The sequence below is a fragment of the Carcharhinus amblyrhynchos genome, chromosome 22 (assembly GCF_965287045.1).
Source record: "Carcharhinus amblyrhynchos chromosome 22, sCarAmb.v2.hapA, whole genome shotgun sequence".
NCBI classification, from domain to species: Eukaryota; Metazoa; Chordata; class Chondrichthyes; order Carcharhiniformes; family Carcharhinidae; genus Carcharhinus; species Carcharhinus amblyrhynchos.
In genome coordinates, this window is record NC_137345.1 from 17,661,257 (window position 1) to 17,680,545 (window position 19,289).

Genomic DNA, 19,289 nt, shown 5'->3' on the forward strand with positions numbered 1-19,289 from the left:
TATGTTGGGGGTTTGGGGTGCGTGCTGCCCCTGTGTGACCCCTGAGCTCTACTCAGTGTGGAACGCGCTTAAGCAGTCTAGGATCTAAAGTTTATTTATTAGTCACAGTTGGTTGACATTTCACACTGCAATGAAGTTACTGTGAAAATCCCCCCTAGTTGTCACACTCTGACGCCTGTTCAGGTATACTGAGGGAGAATTTAGCATGGCCAATGCACCTAACCTGCACATCTTTGAACTGTGGGAGGAAACCAGGGCAACCGGACAAAACCAAGCAGACAGGGGGAGAATATGTAAATCCCACACAGACAGTGACCCAAGCCAGGAATCGAACCCAGTTCCCTTGCGTTGTGAGGCAGCAGTGCTAACCACTGTGCCACCATGCCGCCCCTGACTGTGGGACAGTAACACCTGTAATAAAGAGAACCCCAGTGTTTAAGTTATGAGGCCCACTTTGTAGCTCTTTTTGCACCATACTTCGATAAATACATTTATGGCAATGATGTCCCCCTGACAGTGATACCCTCACTGGTAAAGATGGTGGGGGGACTATTCCTTCTGCCTTTTTTTTGCCAGTTGGCCAATCTTGATTTGGGTGATATTGAATCTAAATGGCATCGCCTACATTGCCTGCTCTGAATCCATATACTTAGTTTGATGCCAATCTATAAAAATGCCTAGTTTTCACTGATTTAAACTGTCTTATAACCAGTTTATAAAATCATTCTCATTAGCACTCCCGAAAGGATGGATTCTGTGGTCAACAAGTTCCTTTGAAAACCTATCAGAATCTGAGAGAAACAAGTGAACATCCTCTCTGTCCACAGTGCCACATCACAAAAATCATTGTTTCAGGATAAGGTTCACTCAAAATAGGATACATAAACTGATCGAATACAAGTCCCTGAACCACTTGCAATCAACTTAGTAAGCTATCTGTTTTGAAAATAGTTCCAAACTTTGTCCTCCCCAGTTGAGTGCCAAGATAAACAGTCAACAGTTTTTACTAAAATTTGGGTAAATATTGTTCTTAATCAGGATGAAGGTGTCAGTGCTGTGGAATGGAAATCCGTACTAGTTTATCAGCTTTACTCAACCATTTGTTATATTTAAGTTGCTCTTTCTCTACACCCTAGCTATGACTGTAACTCCGTATCCTGGACTCTCCTTTTCTTCTCCCCCATGTTCTCTATGAACGGTATGATTTGTCTGTATAGTGCACAGGAAATAATGCTTTTCATGGTCCCCATACATGAAACAATGATCAATAAATCAATATTACATCAATCCAAGTCTGTAACAATATATCTCTACAGGCTGAGACTTCAGCCGCAGCATAAGCCAGAGAATTATCCCAAATGTGTGTCTTAAGCATTCCAACTCACACTCTCTGCCAGATAACATGCTCCTGGACTCAACTGATGGTCTTAAAGAAGAAACTCCAACTTTGGTTTTGAAACCAGCCAGTTTAGGAAGTGTCATTTGCCTATCCTATTTATATGTGGATAGTGGCTGTATAACACAATTTTGTCACTTGTACAGAGACTGGATTCACTCTGTCACAACCACTGTAGCAACAGCTCTGTTTAAACATCCAGTTCCAGTGCTAAATCTCACCTTAATTCTTACGCAGGGTGATTGAAGGATCTCCAATGATCAACGGGAAAGATTTATAAGTTATACCACATGTCCCACTCTGTTTACAACGCCAGAGCAGTTTTATCTTTCTCAGCCAGAAGTCAAGCTAACTTCAAGTTTTGATACTGAATCACTCAAAACCTTCACCTTTCCCACAGTTTCCTCAGTTCAGAACTTATCAATCATAATGGTTGAGCATAAGCAACTTGTAAGCAATTGAAAGCTTTTTTAACAGTTGCCAAACTCACTTCCAGTTGGTGATCAACAAATGCATTTTTCCGCAGCTCTGATGTTTTGCAATGCTGCTCTTCCAAGGTCGAAAAATGTTATTTGCTTTCTGTACTTTGTAGTTTGCCTGAAACCCTTACATGCCTCTCACATTTTACAATATGATCTTTTTATAACATATTCTTCCTTGAGTTTTTAATTTCAAAGTTAGCATCTTGTTTCACTTGTAATCAGATGGTGTTCACTAATGGATATTTTATCCCTGATCCCTAGAAGAAGGAAAAGCTCACAGTCTGTGAATCAATGGTAAACTAGTTTAATTTTTTTAAAGACAACCAGGGCTAATTTTCCAACTTGGCATTTGTGGCTGGGATCGCATATCAAAAAGATTCGACTTCAATTTTCAGTTTTGTAAGACCAGGTCTATGTTACCTGTCCACACAAAAATCTATATGGCCAGGTTCTTCTGAAAAATTCTAAGAGCCGAATTTGCGAAAAACGGGTGTAACTCCTGTTGGGTTTTTTTTAGTGGGATTTTCAAAATGAATCTCCCACATTCTGAGCGCTGCAGAGTGCCTCAGGAAAATTCATGCTGAAAATTAAGGGATGGGGCCTATTCCTGCTGGAGAGGCTGGTAGCATAGCTCTGAGTAGGCCATTGCGCACGTGTCGATCTGTCAGTGCATGCACAGTAGACCCGCACTGCTGGTCTCCCGATCGCTAGCCAGCTCTATCGCTGGCCAGCCCCGTGACGCTGCAATGCTGCCCATGCCAATTCCCCCCACCCCCCAATCGCTGGTGTCCTGGGTGTCTTCGGCCCAGCCTCAATGTCCTCCACCAATCCCCCAGCACCCCCCACGAGCCTCGATCTCTCCAACTGCCCCCCCACCCACCCCTTGCCGGCAGTTGCAACCACCTGCACCCCTCCTGCAGTCCAAACCATCACCCCCACACTACCTCCTCCCCACCCCCAGAGCAGCAGCACCCCCCCCCCCCCCCCCCCACCCAAATGGCCAGCGCCAATCACCCTGTTCCCTACCTCTGCCACCGATCTCAATGCAGGGTAACAGCAGGATTCACACCTCCACCGATTGGTCCCAGTAGGCCCTGCCCCTTCTGGCCCCACCCCCTTTGACATTGCCACTTTGCCCCTTGGGCAGTGCCAGGGGGTTAGGCTGGTACTGTCAGGCTGGCAATGCACCTCCCTCACCCCCGACCTTCTGGGCAGGGCCTCCACGGCCTCTAGCCCCCCCCCAGTGGGGTCAGGCAGCCAGCTCCCCAATTGTGTGGAGCTGTTGGAAAGCCCACCAGAGTGAACCACTATAGAATCATAGAGGTTTACAGCATGGAAACAGGCCCTTCAGTCCAACTTGTCCATGCTTCCCTTTTTTTAAAAACTCTTAAGCTAGTTTCAATTACCCACATTTGGCCCATATCCCTCTATGCCCATCTTACCCATGTAACATTCTAAACACATTTTAAAAGACAAAATTGTACCTGGCTCTACTGCAATCTCTGGCAGCTTGTTCCAGACACTCACCAGCCTCTGTGTGAAAAAATTGCCCCTCTGGACCCTTTTGTATCTCTCCCCTCTCACCTTAAAGCTATATCCTCTAGCTTTAGACTCCCCTACCTTTGGGAAAAGACATTGACTATCTAGCTGATCCATGCCCTTCATTATTTTATAGAAATCTATAAGATCACCCCTCAGCCGCCTACATTCCAGAGAAAACAGTCCCAGTCTATCCAGCCTCTCCTTATAACTCAAACACCAAGTCCCAGTAGTGTCCTAGTAAATCTTTTCTGCACTCTTCTGGCAACAGCCTAGTGACCTGTTCCAACAATTACAGCTGTAAGTCAGCCTTAGAGCACGGAAGAAAATTGGAATTGGAACAAGTGGGACCTAAAGCTCTGGGGCCGGTCTTAACTGTCAGGATCTGACTGAAAACCATTGTGTTTCTCTGAGAAACACATCGGTTTGCTGTCTGGATCTTAGGACATGTTGAGGACTGGGTTTAACCATGCAGCAAAGCCCAGCTGCAATGAGCTGCCAAGTCCACTTCCTCCCACCACCACAAATAAATGAAAGCCCCCCTCACCCCCCCTCTTCCACATGCGGCTCCCATTAGGCTCCACTCTGGCAGTGCCCTCTGGCACAGTTTGGCACTGCCTGGGTGGCACTGCCCAGGTTGGCATGGACATGGTGTAAACATCGCAATGCCAATGTGTGCCGAGCGGCAGTGCCAGGGGGCATTGCCAGGCTAATGCCTGGCTGTGCCCCTCTTACTAGAGGCTACATTCACCTTTATGCCCCCGGAGGGACTCTTCATGACAGGTTCATATCTGGGTGAAGCTGCTGTAAATCGGCTGATGTGACGGCATGGCAGTGAGGTTTGAAGAAATGGTGAGGGCTCACTATGTGGTGGAGAGGGGAGATAGTTAATATATGTAAATATATTCAAATGTATTAGACTCAGGTTCACTCCCATCAGCATCACCCCCAATTATTTTAGCCGTTCTAATGTTTAATTAGAAAATTTCTGCTCATCCAGTACTGAATGATCATCAGCCTGAGAATTTAGTGGAGGAGAGACCAGGATGCTGTCAGTGTCTATTTGAAAACTAACACTGTGCTTTCAGATGATGTCAGAAGATAGTCCCTTTCCCAGAGAATAGGTTGACCTCTGGAACAGGTTGCCATTCCAGCAGTAAGCATGATTTATTCAAGTGAGTGGGTGACACGGTGGCACAGTGGTTAGCATTGCTGCCTCACGGCTCCAGGGACCTAGGTTCGATTCCCAGCTTGGGTCACTGTCTGTGTGAAGTTTGCACATTCTCTCCATGTTTATGTGATTTCCTCCAGGGGCTTTGATTTCCAAAGACGTGCTGGTTAGGGTGCATTGGCCATGCTAAATTCTCCCTCAGTGGACCCAAACAGGAGCTGGAGGGTGGCAACTAGGGGATTTTCACAGTAACTTCATTGTAGTATTAATGTAAGCCTACTTGTGACACTAATAAATAAACTTAATGAAGTGCTTCAAGTGAGGGTTGGGCCTCTTTCTGACTGGGACATAAGTCACTATTTACAAAAGATATCCATGGCAGGAAATTCTGGGATCTCCCAGACCAGTTACCATCAACTCGATGAGTCAGAGAGGAATTTCATAGATTTTTTTCATCCTTAACTATTTCGAAAAAGAGGGAGTTATCCCCACTGTCCTGGCCAATATCTTATCATTCAATCAAAACTACAAAAAGATGGGATTATCCCTCAGTATCACATTGCTGTTTTATGGCAGTTTGCCACGTGCACATTGACTGCCGTGCCTCTGAAATTGCATAGATGAAACTTTCTTACACGGACAGATGCCAGGCTTCCGGAGTTAGCAATTAGGAGCGCTGGGGTGAAGCTTGTCTATGCCTGTAGCAGGAAACAGACTCAGAGTGAATCAAAGTCGATTTTTCACCACACCAGTTTTTATTTTTCATTCGCTTGGAAAACATTGCTGAGATATTTCATTTCAAGCCAAGTAAAAGTGATAATAAAACTCGCAAATGAAACTCCACAAAGACTTTAAACTAGCATTTTGTGAACTTCAAGATTGGTTGCAGTGGAAAAATTGCCGACCAATTCCCTATCGATGCCTGATTCACACTGCTGGTATTAACAAACTTTACCCTCCATTAACCATTTAGGAATAGGTTAAATACACGATTGAAGTTAAGGAGGACAACAGAAGCTGCAAAATGGGCAGGCACTTGGATTGCGATTGCTACTCCTGTTTAGGATAAAATCTACATGGAAAGTTTAGGCCATTTAGTCTTTCTTTGTTGTAATTTCTATGACATTTTATATACATTGGTGATTTAAAATTGCTGGCTAAATCCCAATGCAGATTAAACATATGAGATGGGATTTTATGACTTCGCTCATCACAAAACTGTAAAATCCCCTCCAAAATGGAACTTTCTATTATCCCCTCCTCACCTGTTCCGATTCCTGTGGCGGGCGGGGCAGTAAAATTCCGGCCGTGAAGTAGGACTTGTCTCCTAACAGTTTTCCTTCATGATTCAGAGGTCCTGCGCATTCAATAAAAGTGAATCTTCCAGTTCATGTGCGAGATTGAAGAGCAAGGCATGAGGTGACTTATCGACCAAAAAGGGGAGCAACTGGAGGGAGTTGTTGACTTGACACAAGGTGCTCTGGAGCAAGTCAGTCTCCTGGTGGGCAAAGACTCTGACAAGAGAGCCGTGATTTAGCAATTGATTATTAATAAATCTGATTTGTGACATAGGACAATCAGAACTGCCTACTGTGCTAAAGAAAGTCGGGTTGGAGATGACCACTGCTGAGAGGTGTTATCCAGACGCTAGATACAAGAACCTTCTCTCACAAGATAATTACCTCACTGTGGGTGTGATACCTGACAAGCAATGAACGCCAGATATAATTTGTTAGGCGCTACCTCGCATTACCCACCCCCACTGCTCTGTCCATTATCATTATCAAAGGGATATCAGGCTGTAAATCTTCCACCTGCTGTCAGCAGTAAAATAATTGCAGTGACTTCCATTCTCAATTTGTCTAGGCAAGCCCACAAAAGGATCAGGGATTGAGAAATGAATGGGCAATGATCAGTTAGTTAGTGGTTTGTGGACTGGTTTTGACCAAGATGTCATTTGCGCTGTGAAGGATTACGGATGTGACACCTTTAATTTGGGGATTTAGCTAATCATAGCTGCTGCAATAATCCAAAGAGCAATATACTGTTTAGTTTATATTGAAATCCCAGCATAAGTTATTCTTTGACTTGCAGGGTTCTGTACAGTCCTTGGTAGCCTGAGGGCAGTCACATTTTGGTGCAAAGACCTGAAGATCACAATGGCTCTGGAGCAGCAGTGCAATAACCCCTGATATTTTAGCATTAGGGGAGTGATAACCTAGTGGTATTATCACGAGACTTGGTAAGGCCCTAACCCATATAAAACTTGGAGGCCCCTTGTTAAAAAGTTACACCAAAAGGTCTCGCAACGGTGCATACCAAAACAGGACCTTCAAGCTGTTTAGCTCTCCAAGCTGGTGCTTTCTTTTTGTTTTCTGTAATCCACTCTTAAATGTTCTCTTCACTGCAAACCTTTTGAAATTTTGTGAGGCTCCTGCAGATTGTGAGGCCCTAAGCTGTAGTTTGTTTAGCTTAAGCCTAAATCCAGCACTGGCTAGACTATTAATGCAGGAACTGAGCTAATGTTCTGGGGACCTGGGTTTGAATCCCACCACGGCAGGTGGTGGAATTTGAATTCAATTAAAAAATATCTGGCGTTAAGAATCTACTGATGACTATGAAATCATCGTACGTTGCCAGAAAAATCCATCTGGTTCACTAATGTCCTTTTGGGAAGGAAATCTGCTGTGCTTACCTGGTCTGGCCTACATGTTACCTGTTGAAGGAGCAGTGCTCCAAAAGCTTGTGATTCCAAATAAACCTGTTGGACTTTAACCTGGTGTTATGAGACTTCTTACTGACATGTTACTCCAGAGTCACAGCAATGTGGTTGACTCTCAACTGCCCTCTGAACAAGGGAAATTGGGGATAGGCAATAAGTCAGTCCACCTCGTGTCCAACGAGGGGCATACACGTGATGGATCGTACTGGGGCTGCTCTTGGTTGTTCGAGATTGGCCTAGTGCTTCAAGTCGTTAGTGTGTGCCTAAACTGGACAAGATACTGGGCAAGACGACAGCTCAGTGACTATCGCTGATTGCTGTGCAGACACGTGGATTTGGGCTGGTGTCTGTGGGAGTTTGCGCATTCTCCCCGTGCTTGCGTGGGTTTTCTCCGGGTGCTCCTGTTTCCTCCCACACCCCAGAGATGTTCTGTTAGGCTGATTGGCAGGAATAAATTGTCCCTAAATCAGTTTCCCTCAATCTGGATGGCCATAAAACATTAGACAGGGGTCGCGGGTAGAGAGGTGGACTGGTGGTGTTGAGATGGCGGCGCGGGCTCATTGGGCCGAAGGGCCTGTTTCCCGGGCTGATTTTGTTCTTTGTTCTTTGTTCTTTGTAAATGCTGGCCAGCCAGCGATGACCATGTCCCATGAATGAATTTTTTAAAATATAACCATTGTACAATATTTGCATGGCAATTTGAGTAAACCCAATGGTGGGCATACATCTAATTTCTCCAATATGTTAATTGAAAATACGTTGAATGCCACAAGGAAATTATTAGCACTATTGTTTGCCATCAAATTAGTATTTACCACCCACTCTGTGCACTACCCAGTCAACGTGTTTTAAAAGGATGGAAATTGCATTACTGATTGAGAATTTGGTTATGAATTTTATTAACAATGCAGAATAGACTTGGCTGTGAAGCAGACTTGGTACACCCGAAAAAGGATGCAATCCTATGAAAGCAGTTGCTACATAGATAATGGCCCCATTTTAAGGCAACATCTTTCAAACCCATGACCGCCACCAAGTTAAAGTGAAAGGTCATCAGCAGACACCACCTGGATATTCCCCATCAAGACACATATTATCCTGACTTGGAAATATATTGCTGTTCCATCACTACCTCCATAACAGCACTGTGGGAGTACCTACACCATGGGGACTGCAGTGGTTCAAAAAGGCAGCTCACTTTCACTTTCTCAAGGGCAACTAGAGATGGGCAATAAATACTCATCTATCCAATGAGCCCACATCCCTTTGTTAATTAAACAAAAATTACTGGAGATCGACATCTTGTATTACACACCATGCATTATGTTTCAATGTGCTGTTCAATTTGAAAAAGATTTTGCCCTAAAAGTTGCTGGAAGAACAGGCAATGGTGTGACAAGGGCAACAGGACATCGAGAAGCTTTGTGAATGATTGAACTAACTGTCTATCTCCTTAACCACAAGATATAAGGGCTGAGAAAGAAATGGAAGATCAATAGAGAAGGAAGGTGGAATTTTCCCATCCTACCTGCCACGGGAATCGTAACGGGAGGGGGTGGACCATTCAAAAGTCCGTGGATCTGGGGTGGAAATTTCCAGCCTTGGGTTGAGCGCGGACAGACAATCCCACCTGAAAGAGTGAATTGAATCAAATCAGGTACAGAGAGAGGAATAACAATAGGGAAAGGAAGGTTAGATCAAGGTTCAGAAAGTAGAAAAAAAAAGCAAATATTTTAGAACTTCAGTACTTTAAGTTTCAAAGAATTTACAATAGGGAGGAATGTGAATCAACAGTTGGAATTGTTCCCATTCTGGGTTGGGGAGATTGGTTAGAATTATGTTCACAATCACCATTTTGTACCTTTGCTGTTGAGTATCAACACTAATTTTTTTGCAGTGAGTTAAATTGAAGTTTAATGTACAAATCCAGCAACTTTTTAAAAATAACAGGGAGACTAAATGCAAAATGCTATTTGCAATAGACAAATAACATAGCAACATAAATGGGCCAACAAATAACAATGATTCAGTAGTCACATTATACCTCCACTTCGTCTGAACTTGCTAAGTGATTTGCTCATGAAAAATAGTGTGCATTATGTTACAACACCGGAGGTAATGAGATCTATCTATCATTTCACCAGTTGACCAAAAATATTGAACTGTTTGAAAAGGACCTTTTTTTTTAACTAGAAGAAAATACCCTAGGGACAGCATGGTGGCTCAGTGGTTAGCAGTGCTGCCTCCCAGCACCAGGAATCCAGGTTTAATTCCAGCCTCAGTCACTGTCTGTGTGCAGTTTGCCCGTTCTCTCCATTTCTGCACGGGTTTCCTCTGGGTGCTCTGATTTCCTCCCAAAGTCCAAAGTTGTGCAGGTTAGGTTGATTGGCCATGGCCAGTGTCAAGGGGATTAGCAGGGTAAATGTGTGTGGTTACGGGAAGAGGGGTCGGTACAGACTCGATGGGCTGAATGGCCTCCTGTGTAGGGATTCTATGACACTAACCAAAAACAGCTGCCATGACTCACCTGATGTCTGGAATTGTCAGATGATCTATATTGATTGCACTGCTGACATGTTGTTCATGGAATGCCACACCTGGTTGGGGGGGTGGGGGGTGCGGTGTCAAAAAGTGACTCTTGAAAGGAAAGCATTAGAAATGCAGGACCTTAATTAACTGTAGTTCTGTGAAGACAATGGGAACTATAGATACCCATTAGACATTCAAAACCCTGTGAGGAGGATGAAATTCCCCATCTCCTGTTGGTTTCTACTATATTGAGATGAAAGATCAAATACAACAATGACAGCAAGGTATGTTAATCAAATTTCTTCTTGGCATATACAGACAAGAGATTTAAGAATTGGCTTCACCAAGCCAGAAACAGAAATTAAAAATCAAAGTAATCTGGAAACGCTGCTGAAGGGAGCAGTAAGGAATCTCTTGCTCTCATACTCTCTTTCTCATTCTAAAACTTAGTCACAGTCACACTCCGTAGCCTATTTGGGTACACTGAGAGAGAATTTAGTATGGCCAATGCATCTAACCTGCACATCTTTGGACTGTGAGAGGAAACCGGAACACCCGGAGGAAAACCGTGTAGAAACGGGGCGCACATGCAAACTTCACATAGACAGTGACTCAAGTCAGGAATCAAGCTCAGGTTCCTGGCACTGTGAGACAGCAGTGCTAACCGTTGTGTCACCATGATGCAGTTACCAGAACTTTAGTTCAATTCCAGGATAATAAAGAAAACCAGCTAACTTAAGACAACTGCAAAGTTCAATAATCCACTCCTCACGAGCAAGCAAATCTTGCTGTGGCATATTGTTATTGTTCTTGGGTTTAGTAACTAATAAATTTGCTCTTTCTTTCACCCAAGAAAACCTGGTTTGTTTGGCTTCTTATTAAAAAGTTATTAGATTTGGATTCAAAAAGGTGAAAATAAGTTTTTAAAAATCTTTGCTGCAGTCAGCAAGGGAGTGGAATGTTGTTACCTGGCTGTAACAACTAGGAAATTGCTGTTATTTTCTCAGCAAGATTCGGGCTATTATTACTAACAATTATATCGCGGCACCACAAGGGGGATCTATATCGTCTCCTTCAATTGTCAGAGTATCAGTGAATATCTGCTTAAATACAGACTGAGAAAAGCCTCAGGGTTACAGCATGTCAGGATTGTATAGCTTCACAGTTTTGGGAGTGGGGAGGTGAATTACTGGATGATATCAGAGTTGATTCTTTCTGGAGAGGAGAGGGGAGGGGAGAGGGTCGAAGGAGGTGGAGGTGGAGTTGGGGAACAGTTACCCAAGCAAAAGACAACCCATTTTTCCCTTTATTAGATGACTATTCACGGTTTTTGAATTAAATTCTTGCCAAAAGCTGTCCAACCTAAAGGCTTTTGGGGCAGGTGGGAAATGGTGGAGGGGAGGAATGGAGGGGCTGTTAGGGAATAGGGGTGGTGGGTAGGAGTGGGGGTATTGCGGATAGGGGATGGGGGGGGTGAGGGGTGTGTTAGGGGATGGGGACAGTGGGGGTGAATCGTGAGGGGGTATGAAGGGATAGGGTGGTGGGGAGGCATGGGAGGTTGTTAGGGAATAGGGGCAGTGGGGACTGTATGGGGCATATTAGGGGATGGGGTGGGGAGGATGTGGGGGGCGTTACGGAATAGTGGGTTGGGGAGGGTGTGCGCGATGTTAGGGAATGGAGGCTGGGGAGTCAAACAGGATGGAGGGGTGAGGAGGGTGTGGGGGGTGTTAGGGTATGGGGCTGGAGAAGGTGTGGGAGGTGTTAGGGGATAGGGGGGTGGGGAGGGTGTGGGTGGTGTTGGGTGATGGGGTTGGGGAAGGTATGGGTGGTATTAGGGGATGGGGTGGGCTGGATGTGGGGTGTGTGTGGAGGATGGGGCAGTGCGGAAGGCATGAAGGGTTTATTGGGAATGGGGGTGGGGAGGTTTGCGGGGTTATTGGGGATGGGGGTGGGGAGGCCCTGGGAGGTATTGGGGGATGGGGGGTGGGGAAGGCGTAGGAGTATTGAGGGAATGAGGGTAGGGAGGGTGTGGGGGGTGTTAGGGTGTGGGGTGGGGAGGGTGTGAGAGGTATTGGGGGATGAGGGTGTGGGGAGAGTGTGGGGGGCTTTTGGGAATAGAGTTTGGGGAGGGTGTGGGGGATGTTGGGGAATGTGAGGATGGGGAGGGTGTAGGGGATGGGAAGCGTATGGGGGTGTTAGGCAATGGGGGATGGGGAGTGTGTGGGGGGTGTTAGGGAGTGTGGGGTGGGGAGGGTGTGGGGGGTGTTAGGGAATGTGGGGTGGGGAGGATGTATGTGTTGGGGGGATGGGGAGTAGGGAGGGTGTGGGGGACGTTAGGCAATGGGCGGGTGGGGAGGGTATGGGGATGTTAGGGAATGGAGGGTGGGAAGGGTGTGGGGGATGTTAGAGGATGGGGGATAGGGAAGGATGTGGGGGGTATTAGGGAATAGGGAGGGTGGGGACTGTGTGGGGGATTTTAAGGGATGCGGGTGGGGAGGTTGGGGGGTTGTAATGAGGTGGGCTGAGAGTTATTGGAAATGTTTTGCATTGTGTTAAAAATGGATTAAAGCTACATTGGATCCCATTCTCCCTCCACATCCATATATTCACTTTGCAGCTGTGGTCACTGAGTTACAATCAGCACCAAGCGAGTCAATGATTTCCCTCCTCCATAGCCCTGGGTTACTGATCAGGGATCAAACCTAACATCCTCCTGGTTTGTATTGCTCAGCAGCACAACTAATGATTCACCTAATCACCAAACCATCGAACAAGTCTATCAGGTCTTTTTGTATAAACACACTAAACATGTCAGGCATATTGATCCATCCTGCCTATTCCACACAACTGTGAAGATATCCTGTCCCACCCAGAGGCCATTGGATCTCCCGGGAGACGTGACAGACCAGATAAAAATCTAAGCCAATTAGGGCATAAAAATTCTTGAAAATCCATCACTAAGCCTATTAATCCATTACTAATCCCAGGAGATCAAACAAGCCACACTTACTTATATATAAAGTTTATTTATTCGTCGCAAGTAAGGCTTACATTAACATTGCAATGAAGTTACTATGTTACTAGTTACTATAAAATCCCCCCCGCCGTCATCACAGTTGGGCACTTGTTTGGGTCAATGCACATAACCAGTGGTACCTACACCTTGTGTGAGGTGATCACTCATCCCAGCCTGAAGCAGGCTCCATCGCTCACCTAAAAGAATCCAACAAAGCAGCATTCAGTGTACAAGCTGGTAATATGTTCCATTATTCTCCAATATTAGAACCACTGATGATCTTATCCTGTTCTGCCTTCACATAGTTTGGGATTGTGATTCCAGCCCTTTGTAACTTATTCCAGTTGAAACAAGCTGTCCACCCAAACATATTCTAATTCTTCCTTCTTTGAATGAACCAAGTTTATTCATTTGGCATGTGGGAGGCTTTCAAGTGTAAGTTGATAGGGATTCAGGGCCAGCATGTTCCTGTAAGGAGGAAGGATAGTATGGCAAATTACCTTGGATAACAAGAGATATTGTGAGCCTAGTCAAAAGAAAAAGGAAGCATTTGTCAAGGCTAAGAGGCTGGGGACACATGAAGCAAGTGTGGAATACAAGGAAAGTAGAAAGAAACCTCAGCAAGGAGTCAGGAGGGCTAAAAGGGGTCACAAAAAAGTCATTGGTCAGCAGGATTAAGGAAAATCCCAAGGTTTTTTATACATATATAAAGAGGAAGAGGATAGCCAGGAAGAGGGTTGGCCCACTCAAGGACAAGGGAGGGAATCTATGCATGGAGCAAGAGGAAATGGGTGAAGTATTACATGAGTACTTTGTGTCAGTATTCACCAAAGAGAAGGACTTGGTGGATAATGAGTCTGGGGAAGAACATGTGGATAATTTGGGTCATGTTGAGATCAAAAAGGAGGAGATATTGGGGGTCTTGAGAAACATTTAGGTAGACAAGTCTCAGGGCTTGATGGGATATGCCCAGAATACTGAGAGAGGAAAGGAAAAGGAGGAAATTGCTGGGGTCTTGAGAGAAATCTTTGTATCCTCACTGGCTACAGAGGAGGTCCCAGAGGATTGGAGAATAGCCAATGTTGTTCCTTTGTTTAAGAAAGGTAATAAGGATAATACAGGTGATTACAGGCTGATGAGCCTTATGTCAGTGGTAGAGAAATTATTGGAGAGGATTCTTCAACAAGGAATTACTCCCACTTGAAAATAAGTGGATGTATTAGCAAGACACAACATGGTTTTGTGAAGGAACCATTTGATTGAGTTTTTCAAGGAAGTACGAAGATGATTGATGAGGGTAGGGCAATGGATGTTGTCTACATGGATTTCAGTAAGGCCTTTGACATGGTCCCTCATGGCAAGACTGGTACAGAGATGAAGTTTCATGGGATCAGAGGAGTGCTGGCAAGATGGATACAAAACTGGCTCAGTCATAGAAGACAGAGGGTAGCAGATGCATTGCGGAATAGAGGGCTGTGACCAGCGGCGTTCCTCAGGATTCAGTGCTCGGACTTTTGTTGCTTATAATATATATAAATGATTTGGAGGAAAATGTAACTGGTTTGATTAATAAGTTTGTGGACGACACAAAAGTTGGCGGAAGTGTGGATAGCGATGAGGACTGTCAAAGGATACATCAGGATATGCATCAGTATTCATCAAACAGAAGGACTTGGTGGATGATGAGTCTGAGTCTGGGGAAGGGTGTGTAGATAGTTGGGGTTATGTTGAGATAAAAAAGGAGGAGGTACTGGGGTTCTTGAGAAACATTAAAGTGGACAAGTTGGAGATTTGGGTGGAGAGATAACAGATGGAGTTTAATCTGGACAAATGTGAGGTAATGCAATTTGGAAGGTCTAATACAGACGGGAAATATACAGTAGATGGCAGAACTCTTATGAGTATTGATAAGCAGAGGGATCTGGGTGTACAGAAAGTGACAACGCAGGTGGAGGAGGTAGTCAAGAAGGCATACGGCAATGCTTGCCTTCATCAGTCAGGCACTGAGTTTAAAAATTGGCAAGTCATGTTGCAGCTTTATAGAACCTTAGTTAGGCCACACTTGGAACATAGTGTTCAATTCTGTTTGCCACACTACCAGAGGGATGTGGAGGCTTTGGAGAGGGTACAGAAAAGATTTACCAGAATGTTGCTTGGTGTGGAGGGCATCAGCTATGAGGAACAGTTGGAGAAACTTGATTTGTTCTCACTGGAATGATGGACGTTGAGGGGTGACCTAACAGAAGTCTACAAGATCATGAGGGGCATGACAGTGTGGATAGTCAGAAGCTTTTTCCCAGGATGGAAGAGTTAATTACTAGGGGGCATAGATTTAAGGTGCAAGGGGCAAGGTTTAAAGGAGATGTACACGGCAAGTCTTTTACACAGAGGTTGATGGATGCCTGGAACTCACTGCCGGGGGAGGTGTTGGAAGCAGATATGATAGTGACTTTAAACGTGCATCTTGATAAATACATGAATAGGGTAGGATTGAAGGATATGGTCCCCGGAAAGGTAGAGGGTTTTAGTTCAGTCAGGCAGCGTGGTCAGTGCAGGCTTGGATGGCCGAAGGGTCTATTCCTGTGCTGCATTTTCTTTGTCCTTTGTTCTTCGTTCAAGTTCAAATCAACCCCAAACTTATCTCTCTCCAAAGCAGATTTGGCAGTTTGAGCCTATCTGTGTAACTAGGATGCTTTAAACTAGGAATTATATTTAATTCCCTAGTTTTTATAGATATACTGTAATTTTCACAGGGATTCCAGTTTACCTAAATGCTCTATTCTGTAATGAGATATATTGCCATCCGGAATTTAATATCCAACCTGTGGTATAATTTGACTGGCCTCTGCTTGTTGAGTTTTTGTTTTGCCAAGACATGTATTGTGTTATAGACTGAATGCTGAAACAGTGTTTTTAGGAACATATATATCAGAAAGGAATGGTTGACAGCAACACTTCATTATAGGTTTCATACTCTATTTGAGTCAGCCAAGCTTATGGTTAAGTCTCCTCTAAAATACTGTCAAGCATCAGTCTTTGTTTTTTCAAAGCTAGGCGCAAAACAGAAATTAAAATGGTTCTCATTCACTTTTGGGAAGCTTATCAGTGCCCTTCAGAGCTCCAGTGGCGTGTGCACACGCATTTAGGACAAATTGCATGGAAGAGCATATTGGTCAGGGTGTAAGTGCAGGGACAGTGAACAGTGGCTAACATTATGCAGAGCAGGTGGGGTCATGACACCAACCAGCATGAAACACTGACTTAATACTAGGAGTCTTATTTTACACCATGCAGAGTTGAGTTTTCAGCCTCAAGAAGGATTGCTCACTAGTGCTATTTATAATGATCTTCAACAACCAACTCACAGTGTAGCCGTTAGTTGATTTCTTTTGGATGTTATTTCAATTTTACAAGTGTTCTGTGCTTTCTATGGATTCAAGTTGCAAAAATCCACAAAAAGTGGACTGACAGGTGCTAACTTCAAGGATCGCGCAGAAACCACCTCTCTCAGACTTGAGTCCTCCAGTAGGCATTCCCCTGTGAAAACAACATGACTTGATGAATGAATAGATGTCACACATCTATTCATTCACACAGAGCAGGACAAGCTGTTGGAAGGAGAAGGAACAGCAAGGTGAGAGGCTCTCAACATGACGCCACATCCAGCTAGGATGTTCAGGGAATAATTCTCCTACCTAAACCTCAGGAATGGAAAATGGACCGAATTTAATGCCCCCCCACTCCCCCCGTCGGGCAAGGTGATTCGAAGGCAGGGGGTTGTGTGATCGGGCAGGAGGGCGAGGGGTGGAAATCTTGCCTTCTTACCTCTCCTTGATCAAGCACAGTCCAAACAGCATGGTAGCACAGTGGTTAGCACTGCTGCCCCACAGCTCCAAGAACTGGGTTCGATTCCTGGCTTGGGTCACTGTCTGTGTGAAGTTTGCACATTCTCCCTGTACCTGCATGGGTTTCCTCCAGGTGCTCCGGTTTCCTCCCACAGTCCAAAAATGTGCGGGTTAGGTTTATTAGCCATGCTAAATTGTCCCTTAGTGTTCCGGGATGCCTAAATTGGAGGGATTAGCGGGGTAAATATGTGAGGTGACAGGGATAGGGCCTGGGTGGGATTGTTGTCGGTGCAGACTCGATGGGCCGAATGCACCGTAAGGTTTCTATGAAGCCTTGCAGGTGGCCTTCCTGCCCAGTGTGCCACTTAAGAACCACCTCAGGGCCTCAACCCATTACCGCTGATATTCACCCAAAGGCAGGTGAGGGGGTGGGGGGGCGTCTTCCCATCCAGGGAGACCACCCGGAAAACTCTGTTGTGTTTGCCAGGAACTAACCAGGATTAGTCACTCATTCACTGGCACTTGGTGCCTGATCATGAGACCCAGCATCGGGAAGGGGAGCCTTCGCAGTGAACTACATCCTTGCCGTTCCTTTTGACTCCCCCGCTTCCCTTACAGGCAGACCTGGTCCCCACAACCACCATTCCGCCCACATTCACTTCTGTCTGGGATCCTGAAAGTAGATCCTATCGTAGTACAAGCCATCTTTCCTGATGGTGTTGCTGGTAGTGAAGATCTTCTGGTTTCTGATCGGCTGGAGTTCTCAGAGACAGGATTTCCACCCTATTGGGGATTTAATTGGACAGGAGGCCAAGTGCTGCCCAGCGAAGTGCCTGACTGAAATGTAGCAATATTGGGTCACCCGGAGAAAAGTGGCCCAGATCTCTCACGGGTTCTCCAACTGTGGTTATATCTCCATCGCACACATTAAATCCCAGTCAATGTGGGAGATATTGGTACATCAGTAAGGGCATCTTCACTGCAAACTACCACCTAATGGAGGCACAACTGAAACCTCAGAGCAGGACAAGGACCTCATTGAGAGAGGTTGTGAAGATGACCATGATGGCAAACTTTCATGTAGCTGGTTCCTGAAAGCTGCAGCTGGAGATATTCACAACATCTCACAGTTAATCATTCACCTTTGCGGAAGGGAAGTCACTGAGGGTCTACTGCTTGATGTTCCTCCTGCCATTGCATCTCCTGCATTGTGTTGGAAGTTCACCTCTGACTCAGTGGTGGTCGCCCACCAGCAGCTTCCCAAATGCCGGAGATCTGGGCTATCCCTGCCTCCAGCTAGTTTGGGGATGTGTCCGTGAGATGTTATCCAGTTAGACCCCAAGCCTAATCTAGAGCTTTGACCGCAAAGGTGTGTGTTTCTTGGGGGTGTGGACGAGTGCAGTGACCGTCCTTCCTCGGTGGCTTCCTCAACTTCCTCATCTGAGGTGGTCTGGAGTCCAGGGCTTATGCTGGCTCTCCTCATCTGTTTAGACCTGCTCGTGCCAATAAGAAAATTTTACTTCATGTGGATTAAAATATTGCATGTCACTTGTTGTGAATGTAATGATGTGATGAACTGACGGTGGTGTGATCCATACTGTGTTGCTGGAAGAAGCTGTTCTCCCGTTCCTCAGAGGAGTGAACCCTGTTCTCCCCAGCCAACTCAGCAGCATCCTCCTCAAACCTGGTGGTGGAGTAAGATGTCAACCATACTCCCCCAGATCTGGGATCTTTCCCGCCCATTGTGAGCCTGTTTGTCATGGATGAAGACAAATTAAAGGAACGTGATGGGAAGGGATGGAGCAAAGGTTGGGAAGGATGTGTGCCCCCCTGCTGTATGTGAAGAGTCCTTTCAGAAGGGGCTAAGGAAGGAAAGTAAGCATGATGGGATGGTTGTGATGTGAATATTTCTGTGAGCAAGTCAGTGGGGTATGTGTCCCTCACTAATGGTTGCGAGATCCTTCACAAGAACAGCCCTTTGAATCTATGATGCCATGATGAGAGTTTGATATTGGAGGGAGCTAAAGGATGGGAGTGGAACCGATGAGATCATTCATCCTCTTCCTGCATCGGATGGTATTGTGAATGTGGTAGCCAGTCACACTGGTAGGTTTTGTTATGAACTCCCAGTTTGAAGAATTGAGGCCGGTCTACTTCTTGGAGCCGTCCTTGGGTGGCATATCCCAATGCTGCTGTACTCCTCGAATCAAGGCCTTGGAAGTGTTGGGACTCAAGTAGGGTGCAGCCACCTTCTTCTGGCTTGCAGCCTTATTCAGCTGGTTGCCAGACATCTCTCTGTGTCTCCAGGAGACTGTTGGGCTGGAGAGAGTGAAATGTGTGTGATTTGGTGGCTTAAGAATGGCACCTAACCTTCAACCCCACCAGGCAACAGCAGAGCAGACCAATCAGTTCCCAGCCAGTTCAGAGAGCGTTAGCCTGTGCATAATTAATGAACTTCCAAGCACACAATTGGGCCGTATTTCCCATCATTCTGACCAGCGAGACATGTGCCCTGGCACCCACCCACAACCACACTTTGTTTCCAAAACAGAATATTCTAGCCCGTGTAATTTAGGACTCAGTCAGTTC